Source organism: Liolophura sinensis, chromosome 1 (assembly GCF_032854445.1).
Source record: "Liolophura sinensis isolate JHLJ2023 chromosome 1, CUHK_Ljap_v2, whole genome shotgun sequence".
NCBI lineage: Eukaryota > Metazoa > Mollusca > Polyplacophora > Chitonida > Chitonidae > Liolophura > Liolophura sinensis.
In genome coordinates this window covers 59,227,839-59,237,614 of record NC_088295.1, presented here as the reverse complement: position 1 = coordinate 59,237,614, position 9,776 = coordinate 59,227,839, and the positions used below count along the sequence as shown (strand labels likewise).

Here is a 9,776-nt window from a genome sequence, read left to right as displayed (position 1 = left end):
TTTAAAATTCCATCGGTGTCTAAGAGAGAAAAAATCAAAAGCCTTAAATTAGCGATACCTTGGTCTTACTTGGATCATGTAGGGGGAGTTGGGTTCCAACATCCTACCTCATTGTTCAAAAGAAGTGAAAAAAACCCCATCTGTTCAGAAGTAATTGTTTCTTTCTTGTTTATTTGATGACAAAGAAGCCAAAAAGAGCCACCACCGTCCTGGGACTTCACTGTAGCGTAATACCCCTCTCCAGAAATCTCCCCTTGCAGACTTTCACGAAAGGCCTTTCGTCTGGAACATAAAAGAGGCATTTGGGTAGTTTGGAATACAAGTATAAATAAACGCATGACATATTTTACATTTACATAGACGTTCCACGAATCATCCCATTCCCCTAAATACCTGAGGAGATTTCTGTACTACTTTATAATACATATCATCATGTTCATAAAAACAAAGGTTCATAGATGGAACTCTATTTGGTTCATATTTGGCTCGAAGTTTGAAAACATATGAGAACAAGCTGAAAACTGTTTTTACTGGAAGACGTCTGGTAGGGATTAGGTTATGGGGAGGAGTGCACGTAGCTCTGAAGAAAAAAATAACAGCGCTGGGATTTAGAATCAAGTAGGGGATATTAGTTTAGGATTAGTTGTATCCTGGTTCGAAATATTGTGGCTGGGCTGTGAGGGGTGGGGTGGGAAACCTTCAGGGCGTAGGGTAAAGTGCATGATGTCTGATAACGGGTCACAGTATAGATGTATCAGTGATAAAGGGGTCCGAGCAGGGGTGGGGAGGTGGCTATTTGTGTATATATAGGTTAAATATTTTGGAGTAGATTACTAAACAATAATGGGTATATGTTATTCCCTTGCTTTCCAACAGGTTCTCGATTAGGGCCATTGTTTCTTCCAGCCTCGCCGGCTTCACCCCATACTCAGAAGTGCAATCAACAATAGTCAATTACCCGCAGCCTACCGTGCGTGGAACGTTTGAGGTTCCCTTGTGTGGGGAGGATAGCTAAATATACGTACCCGAAGAGAAACCCACCTTTTCACATGTGCCAAGAAAAGAAAACAGCGTGTAGGTCCACACGCGCCTTAGAACCGCGCTGTACCGCCTGTTGGTTAGATCAGCCGAGCTCCTGCCTGTACTGTCGTGTCTACATACTACCAGTTTCTTAAAGGCCGACGGGCACAAACTGGAAATTTACAACGGAACTGGAGTTGCAGTTCTTGTGTTGATGCGAAAACCCCAAAGGGACAAATAGACTTTGAAGACTGTTATCAAGACCCAAAAGTTGGTCAACACGGGTTTACCTACCCTGAGGCGCCTGGACGTGGGAACAAATCGATAGTCTTCAGTCTGTGGTTGTTTTGTATTGGACATACACGAAAAGGTAGGTGCCTATACAGGTAGCAGTAACAATGCCCTTCTTATCTGTTCCTTCTATATACACCACATGTATACGTAAAATTTTGGTCGATTTTAGTTGTTTAGACTTTGGGTGAGAGAATAATTTTTAAGATGGCATTATATTGTAATAGGAAGACATATCTGTTAGATCTATACCAACTTTCAGACAGTGTATTACTATTTGAACTGGACAAGGTCAAGCATTCCACTAACAAGTTCATAGATCTCGCCCATGGCTTTGCTAAATGATCGAACAATGTATATCATATAGATCATATTCCAAGGCTATGTTGAATGTACAGAGTCATTTTGGGTTTATATTTAACGAGATCACAGATAACAAATTTGGTGTTTATATGATTTTACAAGCTTCTCATTCTCTGAAAAAGTGACAAATTTATTGATACCCAAGGACTTACATATTGTTGATTGTATGTAGTACAGAATTTTAGTATCATCAATGACCGTTTAAATCAAAATACATATAAAATCAAGATAAGCTAAAGCTGATGTGTACACTGGCTATTAAATAGGGAGGGTTGGGGCGGGGGCGGGTGGGGGGGGGTGATATCTTTAATAGTGTATAATGTTCACACGGGTTCAGTCTAACCAAATGTCAAACGCTAGGATCGTTCCATTTTTCGTTGATGGGTATTCAGACAAATGTCGCATATCGCTGTTTACGCCTAGGCTCTGCGCCCACGTGATAGCATGTATAGATAGCTTAATATAAATTTTTTTCGTAAAATGTTATACAAATCCCACATTTTGAATGCATTTCGTAATATGTTTGGACAGACCATGTCTGATCACACAAACATAACACACAGGTATGCAAGCACGCGGTAATACAGTTTTTGTTTGTTTAAATGATGAAAGTGTAAAGGGCAATATTTTAATTAACTATGGGGTATTGATTATTTCTAGTGCGTGGGTTACAGGCGTTAAAGGCCATTAATGTCAGACTTGTACGCCATACGTGTCCTGCCACGCCCGCTTCTCCTCGCCGCATCCACACCTATCTCCACCCCGACACCTCCACATCTGTTATATCCCTGGGGAGAAGCGAAATGGGCGACAGTTTGGCTGAAATAATCAGCTGTGTTTTGTATATACACTCTAATACTGAAACAGTGAATGCAACAAGTAGATACGTTTTAGAAGCATGACTGCGGAAACGCGTAAGCCTGGTCGCGGATCGAAGCCTGGGACTAACATTTACTCTGGCACAGAATTTCTCACATAGACGGCCATGTTAAGTTATTCCCTTTTACCCCTGGGTCAGGTTCTATGGTGGAGTGAAGAAGAGCATATAGTTACATTAGACGTTGCGAAGTTAACATGGATGACGTAGGCTCTGGCCAGGTTTATTAATTTGCGCGGTTTCAACTACGTATACATAGTTACATATACCAACAAAATCTTTATGGTATGATTACATATACACGAATTACGTCGAAATTTTGGCGAAGTTGAGGGTAGAAAAGGTATGTTTTGCTGCACTTTCTTTCATTTTTAGGTTATTTTTGAAATTTTCATTGTATGAAATGAAGTAATCAATTTCAGGGCTTCAGAACATATAAGTGATGAATCCGGTCAAATTATGCGCTAATGCATGTTGTCTAAATGTGTATTCTATATACCAGCCAGCACTCAATGTTATGGTACTATAACACGAATATATCCCAGACTATATAGGCCAAATGTTTTTGTATAGATCAGCTAAGCCAAGGCTTGGCTTAATCTCATAAAACAGTATTAACGATACCATGATTTATTTTCACGCCTTCCAGCTTTACCAGTAGACCATGAATAGGTCAGTTTTTATTTTGGAACTCCAAGTAGCTTCTTTACGTACATTACTGTACATATACTAGCGTCAAAGAAGTTCAGTTTCGGTTCCGTGCGCTCTTTTGTCATTAATGGTAAGAATCAACAATGAATTTTTCTATTGTGCCTCAGTTCACTGATCGTGCAGCAACCGGTGTATACGCATCATGGTCTCTCAGTTATTGTATCTTGAGATGAATTTGGACTACAGTCACTCATATATCTGAACAAAAGGCTTCAAATTTGGTCTGATTTATGGGCAACTCGTATACAGTGAACGCCAAAGGCCCATCAACTTTATGTTTTCTTCTCTTGTGTTCAGCAGGTTCAAATCTGAGTAATAGACCGACCGCTTAAATCTATATACAAGTCTTTTTAAAGTTGTAAAAATCTAGACCAATGCACAAATGTGTAAAGACATCATTACTTTACAATAATGTGTACATTAGAGGTAATGATACAGTTCGTATATCTACCGTACGATCTTGTACGAACTTGCCACATATGTACATAGTTTTCACGAATCTGTGGAGCATAGATGATAATAAGAAGAGATAGTTATATCCCGGGAGATAAAGTTTCGTGAATGAAAAATGCGCGCCACAACGCTATAATTCAATCACGGTATGAATTTCATCTTTGAACTCTGTTCGTGGTCAAGAAAACTTCATACTATTTGAACAGCTGATGGGGTTGTTCACGACTGTTTATCTTTATGTCAGAAAGTTTCACCCGGAAATGACGAGTTTCTCCAACGCTGTCCATTCCGTTCCATTCTGACGTCCGGGTTATTGATACACCCTGAGACCCGCTTTAATTAACAAGCCGCACACCAGCGCTGACAGATGTTAACGGTCTGTAGTTTCCAATCCCTTATGTATATATATATATATACGATGGTCAGGCCCTCTGCACTCTCGGTGTATAAGCTACTTAGTAACTCGGCGGACGAGAAGACAGAAAAGACCCACTGTCATGCTACCGTGTACTGTTTGTAATTCCAAAGATTATAGTTTAAACGTTTTTAATCATTTCGATCAGTTTATAAACTGCTGATAAAAAGTTAACAAACGGCTGATAAAAGGTCATTCGTTTATCTGAAATACATAAACTCAGCAGAATATTTCATTGTGATGATATTAAATGGGTGAGAAACTGAAATATATAATGTAATTTTTCATGGCCATGAGCCATCGACTATATTTGCTCTAAGTGACATTTTGAGAGGCAAATGCAGGTCACTAAATTTTACTTTTGGTACCGAAACTCACATTTTTTTTCAATAGAATGTTATTCTATATTTTAAGCAAATATTAAAAAGTCTTTGTGAGATGAATTTGATAAATTAGTCATATTCGTAACTGCAGTTCAAATACAGTGTATATTCTAAAAAAAACATGGTTTTCTTTCACCTTACGATTTTAATAGGCCTATGTTTGCGATTTTATTTCCATACAGAATGATGATAGTTTTACGCCACATCGGCAGTATTTTAGCCATAATTGAGTGGCGATGGATTATACAGAAGCATTTCTTACTGCTGCCACCATCCAAAATGTCTTGCTTCCTGCATGATGCTTGAGTTCTCGTTGGTCTAGCCTGTACATGTTGTTGTTGTTATGGAAAAGGAGACAAATAACTTTGGGACATTCACAGAAAGGAAGTGGAGCTTATGTCAAAATATCCGTCAACTTCAGTCAGTCCAAGATGGTGGATTCGGCGTTCCGGCTGACTATTTTAAGTATATTTCTAAACACACCCATCAGTTGCGCAGCCCTAATGGTTGTTGTGGTTGGCACGACTGAACACGATACTGGTCTTGTTCCTTGCCAAAGATATGGTGCGAAGTGATAAAGCCTGGTATAATGAGAGTAGCTGCACCTTGACCCCCTCTCTCCTCCCCCACACTCTTCTCCCCTCTTTCACACCCTTCTCCCCACACTCTCCGTTTCCACAAACAAACGCCACTATCCACTGCACCAGTAGGGAACCGAAAGCCGTCTCAATTACCAAGCCCACTTAACACATGTTTACAATTACCGCCGACTGATTTTGTGTCACAGTACCTGTCTAAACTAAGATGTCGACGGAGAAAGCTGGACACGGTGTTTGTGCAGTATTAGGCCTATTTACCTCAACCCTTGTTAGACCCTACACGAAGTGCAACTACATAAATCCTCAAGATACTTTCTCTCAAATCTTTCGTCCGCCGCGCGAAAGATGTAATCAGCATTTCTCCCGTCACAAATACTTCTTTTCCATCACAGCACAGAACTCTTGAGCACTCGTCAACTTTTAACCTTTTGATACCATAGCCAAAACAAAGACAGCCCATGTTTTGAACCTTTATTACGGTTACCTTTTAAGTTGGAAGCCATCAGCAATAGTTTGGAAACTTATGTCTAAAGTTCATGCTAGTCTAGTGCCCGGATGTATTTAGAGCCATTTTCGACATCGTACAACAGCTCTGTAATTGAAGTTCTTTTTTCGTGAACACTACTGCTACTTCAGACTCTTGAACAAGTTACATTTTCGTTTGCCCTCAAGTGGCACAGTCGCTTCTATTGGCTTACATGTTTTTTTTACATGCAAGAACTTATTGCTTTAGCAAGGGTCAAAAACTGGCAAATATCAGAGACGCTAATTCCTTCCAATTGCTACACATCGCAAAGCAAGTATAAACAGGTGAATAGGGAAAATCATGGAACGTCAAACAGATTACAAAGTGGGTCCTTCGCCCTCGTGTCCAGTTGCAGATTGTTTAATTTAACAGGAGACGTTTCGGATTTGGCATCTTTAGCTTCCTTGTTATTTCTTTACTAAGTGTCTTTGACTGGCAGAGTTTTGTAAACCAACCAGAGAATTCGCCGAGTCCCTGCACACTGTTGTGAGCAAAGCTTATGAAGTGAAGTTTTGTTGGCAGAAGTCTTAGACGTAAACTTGTCCAGAAGTTTTAAACATTTTCCAAGTAAATAATACTTTGATATCTCGCCTGAATTCAATCAAAATGTCAGTGCGGATAGAGCTTGAGTCTCTCAAAAGTTCCCAGCGGATTACTTCATGTGGAGTTCATCGAGGTTGACAGTTACGTCACGCTATGTATGCATATTCCGTATATAAAACGTCCGTATCTAGTTGATTCATCACGATCTGGTAAAATACTACTAGTGTTGCACTTTGGACTTAAATGGTGAAATTCAACATTATACACAGCGTATTTCGAGATTCTATCTTTCGGCTACATCGTCAAAGGTTGTTAATCACCTTTATATGGTTCACATCAGTTTAATTTTCTTAATTTAAAATTCTTCGTAAGGTTTGGTAATAAACATTTTTTTTGGAAAATTTTGCCTTGGCATGTGCGCTAATTTTCGGCTTATGGCATATACAGTTCCGTGGTGAAGCCTTTAGTGAAGAAAAGACGTTCTTGGTTGTTTTGTTCAGAACTTGAATCTTTTATTCCATCAGACGGTATATCCAGTTACTCTACGATTGAATGCCAGAGACCAGAAGGTGGACTGCCGGTCTGTTCGACACCCCAATTGTTAATGTCGAGGGAGAGCACAGTAGGATATCTGACACCTCACGGAGATGTTCATTACAGTGTATTTGTATTAAGGTCATTAAATCGCAGTTCAAATTAACACCTTGTTTGCTCTGCGTTCAATTGTTCCTGGACGGTGAGAGAGTAAACTGGTGGTGGACTTGTCTCCTATTCTCAATTACTCGTCGACAGGAATGTGTGACAAGTCTTGCTCGTAGACAGTTGGTCCTTTCCCTCTAACACACATTAGGCGTGTAGATTTATTCAGAGTTTTCCGAACTGCAAACCGCCTTGGGACAGTCTCGCATGTTACGAGCCATTTCTTTCGTCTCCACCTGACAAGGAGTTAACTGGTCATTATTAATGCATGTCCATAATTTGCCTCTGCGGTCTTGTGGGTGTTGCCAAAGTGATGGAACTCTCCACCATTTGCATATTTCACTTTCCCTCGCCAGATTGTCTGTGGATTTCATGAGGGGTATCGTAAGTGATTATCATCAATTTAGTGTGAAATCTTTCTGTTTACCCTGTAAAGCCCCATCTTACAATGGCTCCCCCCTGACACGTCGAAATGTACAAAGAAAATTTGAATTTGCCGAAAACCTCACTGGAATGAATTGATTTGGAGAAATCAATGGAGATTTGAGAAAGTTGTACAGTTCCGCAGCCTAAAGCTGTCATTGGTTTCTGACATGCTTACAATCTGTGAAGATATTTCCGCGATAGCGCCTTCTCCAGGTGAGGTTGACTGTTTCTTTTTTCTTTTCTCCTGTATTCAGCTATCAGCTATCTGTAAAATCACTCAGACTTTCTACCAACATAGTCTTTCGTCACCGACACCTAGAACATCCCAATCTCTACACATCGATATGTTACATGCCAACATTATTATAAAGAAAATGATTCATAATGTTTAAGTTTATACGCCTTTTTTTCAAGACGAAGACTTCATTGCCTTCGGCGACGTTTGAATTATTTTTATGTTGGGGTCCAGAATACTTTGACGGAGATAGAAAAGTGCTAGATAACATTTGATCCATCTTTATGTAAGCCCCAGTTTTGACACTGCCATGGTTAAAGTTGTTTTTAAGACTTTATATAATATGGCCTTGAAAAATGAACTTTACACTGATCGCCTGTTGCCACCATGTCACAACGAACAGGGATCCAAGCGATTACAGGAGAACAGTCTGAATCGAGGCCTGAAGGTTATATTTTTCTGATATAAGGGAGAAGTTTTCTCCGCTAACACATCGCTTTTCCTAGCAATGGCAAAGAAATGGGATTAGTCATAGCCTTCTTTGCACACCATTGACGTTGAGGGACGACACCGAAAACATGTGCCGGTCTTATAGGTCATTTGAACGGTTGAGACAAGTGGCCAAAAGAAAATTACAACCAATGAAGATGGCTTTGTTTTTCATACGTCGCTGCCAAGCCGCGTGGCAGTCAAACTACGTTACTGTATGATTGACAGTCTTATGTATCATAGTTATTCACATTCTCTTTCGCCTTATAGATGAATAAACTCTGACTTATTTTTCGCACGCCCTGTAGTCTACGTGGAGATGACATTACGACCAAGTATTGATCAATCGCCTGTTATTTTTTGGCCCATAAAGTCCCTTCGTCTTCCCCGCTAATAACTCAATTTACCCGCCAAATTTTCAAAGGTTCCCCCATCACCTTCCGGATCCCAGAAGGAAAAGAAATGGCTGTAAAGTTCTTATTTATTCATGCCTCACATTATATACTACCTTGTTAAGTGTGCGTATAAAATTTTGTGAAACTTCCCAACGGGTTGGTTGGTCGCTGAACTTAATACCCGCGGCAGAACTGCGGCTGGCGACGTTTCTGGTCTCCCCAGGCGTGAGAGTTACAATTAGTTACTGGAGCGAGATAGGCTTTTAAGTGCATTTATTTAATGGGTGTATAAGTCACGGGATAAGATGTATACTTTTATTATCCTGATGTTAATATATTCCTTTCCCTGGACACGAACGGTAATGTAGACGATTTTAACTATATATCTCAGGGCATTAGGACGTTTGCGGTGTCCACATGGGAATAGGTATAACGTTATGAGACTATATTATACTAACATCCCTGTCAAATTTAGCATATATCATAATTATTCTTCATCTGAAGGTAGCTCATAATTTCAGATAGCAATTTTTTATGTTTTTTTTGTTGCTTGATGAATGGAGAGAATTGGCCTTATAGGGGTATATATATATATATTTATATTTTACAGCAGTTATCTTCGCTCTTGTGCCATGGTTGCGTGCATATCTATTAATGACTTAACTTGTGTACTATATTTGAATATTCATTATGACTTTATCATTTAGTTTCAGCTGTTTAGCAGACTCTTTCATGGAAAAGTCTGGGGGGGGGGGGGGGGGGTATTTGTCCGCATTTAACTATCATGAAAAATGTGAACAATTTTCACGCCATCATACTCTCAAAATAGGTGTATTTGTACTCAGTCAAATTCTTAGACATCCAGGCCGAATCCCATATAATAACAAAAGGAATGTTGGAAGTTTTTTCAGTTTTAATGCAAACATTATATTTCGACTAAATTAACTAACATATTTAAGTAAAAAGCTTCAGAAAAAGCTTTTTCCAGATTTGCTCATCCGACGATGTTAAAATAACCATGTGTTTTTGCCCTTTTCTGTGGCGTCATGTACTATACTTCATCAAGCATCTATTTGACCTTGAATACAATTAATTGTATTCTGTCTGTCGTGCTAAAGGTGGGCTTATATAGTTAAAACTGCCTATAATTGCCAGCATGTATAGTCTTTCTAAAGTAAGTCGACAAATTGAAATATCTCGTTCACGAGTTATTAGCCATTTTATGATAATGGGAATGCATCATTTCTGTAGACAGACATTAATCATATAAAATGCCATTTATGAAGTGGAGCCTTATGGATGGTAATAAAAGTAGGTCTGATATATAGCATGCTAAGTGAAATTATTGCAG

General features: G+C 39.3%; 1 protein-coding gene across 4 annotated transcripts in view; it reads left to right on the top strand.

Moving 5' to 3' along the window:
- The first annotated feature begins 1,067 nt into the window (after positions 1–1,067).
- LOC135476125 (glutamate receptor ionotropic, kainate 2-like) overlaps positions 1,068–9,776 on the top strand; it is an 82,947-nt gene continuing 74,238 nt past the window's right edge. For all 4 annotated transcript variants that reach the window (XM_064756061.1, XM_064756053.1, XM_064756045.1 and 1 more), the window contains exon 1: positions 1,068–1,390. The gene's annotated coding sequence lies outside the window, so the exon portion shown is untranslated. The remainder of the gene's footprint in view (positions 1,391–9,776) is intronic.